We start from the raw sequence: 4,609 nt of genomic DNA, 5'->3' as shown, positions 1-4,609 counted from the left end.
TATAACTTGAAAAGGTGCGTCGTTTTGCAAACCCTTATAAACCCCAAAAACGCCATTTCACTGCTACCAAACCACGTCTCATATTTTTGCGTCTCTTTCAAAATTCACTGTTCATCTTTTGCTTCCTTGCTACGTAACCTTGAAAAGCTTCGTTCCTTCTCCAATGGCTGCTTCACAATCTCAAGCTAGCGATTCCTTTAGTTTTGACGACTTTCAGAGACTTCTGAGTCGCCCATACATAACCCCAAGTTTTCTCGTGCCCGCCGACGTTGGACGTAATGAGTTTTACTTGGGTCCTTTCTTCAACAATGCGGAGGCAGTTGAACAGGCAGCGGTGGGTCAGCTGTTTCCTTGCACTCATGGCCCTCCTTTTCTAAACTCTCTGCCGCTGGGGCCACTTCGCGAAAGAGGTATTCGCACTTGGCCTAAGTCTGACGTAGCTTTTCGTAGGTGGCATGCTCGCCTTGTGGGTCATGGTCCTACTAAGGCACTTTTTGATAGCGCTAGGATTTCTGATTTGTTAGAAATCTCTATTCGCCCTCCTACTTTTGATTCTGCACTTTTTTCGATTGCTTTGAGCTTTTGGTCTTTCGAGTATAATACGTTTATTTTCCCTCTCGGCCCTATGTCTATTACTCTTAGGGATGTTGGGGCCCTGGTGAATCTACCACCTTTGGGCGATACCATTTTCCCAGGTATCTTAGTTTCTGGTGGCGCCCCAAAGTTTGGTAAAAACTATACCGACTCTTATTCAAGCCTGCAGACCCTCCACAATCATTCGAGTGCTGAGCCTACCCACACTGAGCGAGTGGCCTTCCTTTTAGTTTGGCTTTGTAAATATGTTTTATGCGTGCCAAGTATAAAGCCTTCTCTGAGTTATTTACCTATAGCGCACGAATTGGCGCGTGGCAGGCCTTTGAATTTATGTTCTTTGTTTTTGGCTGCCCTTTATAGAGGCATGGCCTCTTTTCAAGCTCAATTGAAGAATTGTGCATCTCCCACTGGCAGTGGACCTCTTTGGTTTACTCAACTGTGGTTGAGATCCTATTTTCCATCGCTTGATGCTCCATCCGGGCTAGCTATGGAGCCCCTAACTCCTGTAAATATGTCCAGAAGGGACATTTTTTCATTCTTTTATTCTTTAGATTCAATCTCTTTCTTTTTTCCTTTTCCTCCTTTCTTGACTCCAAACTATGTACATCCCCCTTCCACCATAGATAGCGCGAGCACCTCCCTGCTCATTTGGATTCAGTTTTTAACCGGGAGGGAGCTATTTCATGATATTCTAACTGGGACTAATGCCAAGGCAGGGGTAGAGACTTATGCTCCCCAATTTTTTGCTCACCAGTTTGCTTTTGGCCAAACTTGGCCTGTTCCTCCTTGCTATTCAAAAAATTTAGTTGACCGTTTTCATACCATTACTAAAGCGGAGGCAGAGGCTATAGATGCTCGTAATCTCCTTTTAACCAGTCATTTTTCATTGGCCCCTTTCAATTCTAGCCATGCCATTCACCCTCTTTTTGAACAACTCTGGCCATCGGTGAAGCGCAGATTATTTGCGACTAAGACCAATCGTGCCTTTCATTCATTAGACCAACCGAGTATTTCTTCTTCTCCTCCTCCTGTTTTGGTCACTCCTTTGTCTATTCGGAGCCCCTCTCCTTCTCATCGCACTAAACAATCTGCTCGTCCATCTTCTTCCCTCCCTGCCAAGCCTACTACAGCCAAGAGTGCTCCAAGCCGTAAACGGCCAGCCTCAGCATCTCCCATTCTGGAGGATGATGTCAATGATGATGATGATGCCCCTCTTATTGTCAGGAGGAAGGTAATTAAATTGGTTTACTTACAAGATACTTTTCCACACTTGAAACTTTTCTGTGTGCTAATGATCTTTTGGATTTCTCAGAAAAGTTCAGCTTCTCTTTCAAAGGCTTTGACATCGACAACTCCTGCCCCATCATCTTCTGTTGAGACTACTTCATCCAAACCGGTTGATGAGGGGGCTACGCTTAAAGAGACATCTTCAGTCCCAGAATCCTCATCACAACCCATGGATGAGCCACCTTCTTCCCAGGGCGTCGACCCCCCAAACATCGAAGCAGAAGGTAATTCAATTTTTTTTTTTTGATGTCTTACCTTTGCTCGTGCTATTGGTTTCTGATTTGTTGCTCTTGAGCTTTGCAGATACTCCTATGAGTCCATCCGTTGTGGCAACATCTTCTCGCCCGGACAAGGGAAAGTCCTCACGAATGGATGAGTCGTTGGTGGTAAGTTTGGCTGAAGGCGCGCCATCTTCTACGATTGTCGACGAGGTAGTTTTTTGCTTCACTTCTATTTCCACCTTGTTCGTTGTAGTGAGGATTTTCAATATTGGCAGTCTTCTTTGCAGGATGCTGACAGGATTGTGCGGTCTATCCAAGACTTGTTCGCTTCCTGAGGGCAAATTCAGACGTTTCGCCCTGCTCCATCCGATCGTCCTGCTGCTTCTTCAGAGGAAGACTTGAAGTTCCTGAAGGAATTAATATTTGAGTACGTATCCTTCATGGATATGGATATTGGAAGGGCTAGTGCTGCCAGGCACAAGAATGAACTTGAGCACTTGAGTGCGAAGTTGGAGCAAGCATTGACGCTTCCGTCGCTCAATCTTTCTGCCGATTTTAAGTTGAAGGTTGTCCACTCCGAGGTCCTTTCTATGCTGGCCAAGAATACTGAACTAAAGGCCAAGCGTACTCAATATCTTCGAGCCGTAGCTGAGAAAAAGTCTTTGCGTATGGAGATTAACAAGGCTGAGGACGAGTTGAAAGAAATCTCCTCCGAAGTCATGATTGAAGACTCTTTGATGGTTAACTTGGCTGCTCAGATGAGGGAACTTCAAGCTAAAATGGACGACTGCAGGGCGAGGATGGCGGTTTAAAATCGCAACGCCTCCTAGGGAATTGAGCGAACTAAGTCCTTGGTCGAGCAGTACAAGAAGTTGGAAGTTGATGATGATGACGTCGCGGCTGAATTGAACATCACTTCCTCTCGACAGATGAGGATTGGGAAAAACTTAGGGAACGAATTCGTTCTTTATGGGGTAGACTGAATTAAGACATACGATGTCTTTTTTCTTTTGTAATTCGATTTTTCCCTTTGTAACTTTGTTCATAATTAATAAACATTAACTTCTTGTGCATTTATTTGACGTTTATTTTTTAGTCATCAATTCTTTAAGCACTTAATTACTTTGCATTAAGAATCTTGTCCATTCCCTTTTGATATTCCCACTACTGTTCCCAAAACTTAGGGCTATTTAATTCCGTTTATTAGACAGAAATGTGGCTGTTCATATTCTGCCTCTTCATCTTCACCCCCTATAAATGCTTCGCATTTTTCATCCTCTATCTTCATCTCTTCATTTTCTTTTTCGAAATCAATTTGCTGTCATTTCTTGGCATTCTAACGATCAACCTAATTCAAAAATGGATTGTTTATTCCGTCCGCCTTATATTTACCTTGATATCACCTTTGGTATGGGAGGTATAGGAAATATTTTCTGGCCAGCAGCGAAGTTCTTTCCTGCAAAATTCTTCCCATCGTCTCTTCATTCTTCACAAGGAGTCAATGATGGGAGGCAATTTTTTAGGCTGCTCGTGGACCACTTTGATTGCTGAGAGTGCTTCTCAGCTTGCCTGCTGAGAGTGTTTCTCAGCCTCTTTGCTCGCCATTGCAGCGATGCATTTAGGAAGGTGGTGAAGCCAGTACATCCTCTCACTCGGCAATCCCGCCATTGCAGCGATGCATTTAGAAAGGCGGTGGGGCCAGTATACCCTCTTACTCGTCAATCTCACCATTGCAACGATGCATTTAGGAAGGCGGTGTGAAGCTTACTCAGCGATCAACCGGGAGATCATCTTACTTTAGTTGTATTTTGTAGCACGTCCATCATTTGTATCTTTTGTATTCTTGTAATGAACTTTTGATAATAAAGAACTTTATTCGAACGTATTTCGCTCTGTCTTTATTATCTTTTGATCGCCCAGAATGTTTGGTTATGTTTTTATCTGTTCACATTCCCATAAAGAAGGAACATATTTTTTCAAATATTTGTCGTTAATGAATCTTACGTGCTTGGTGCCATCTAAATCTTCCAAGTGGTACGCCCCATTGGGCAACACACTGTTTATTTTGTATGGTCCTTCCCAATTGGACGACCACTTCCCGTACTTTGGATCCTTGGTATCCAAAGGGAGTATCGTCTTCCAAACTAGTTCGCCCAAGCTGAACGACTTGGCTATGACTTTTTTATTATAAAACTTAGCCATTCTTTACTTTTGAACTTGCAACCTATCTAAGACGTCCAACTTCAATTCGTCTAAACTCAACAAATTTTGAACTAGTGATTCGGCATACTCATCATCATTCAACTTATGTTGCAAGCACACTCGAATAGATTGCACGTTGATTTCCATGGGCAAAACGGCCTCCTGTCCATAAACAAATTGGAAAGGAGTAACTTTGGTACTTGACCGAGGTGATGTTCTATAAGCCCATAAGGCCTTGTTCAAACATTCGTGCCAATTTCTGGCGTTTTCATCTATCATCTTTCGGATGATATTTTTTAGAATCT

Source organism: Olea europaea, chromosome 18, assembly GCF_002742605.1.
Source record: "Olea europaea var. sylvestris chromosome 18, O_europaea_v1, whole genome shotgun sequence".
In the NCBI taxonomy this organism is placed as follows: Eukaryota; Viridiplantae; Streptophyta; class Magnoliopsida; order Lamiales; family Oleaceae; genus Olea; species Olea europaea.
This window is presented reverse-complemented; position numbering follows the sequence as displayed.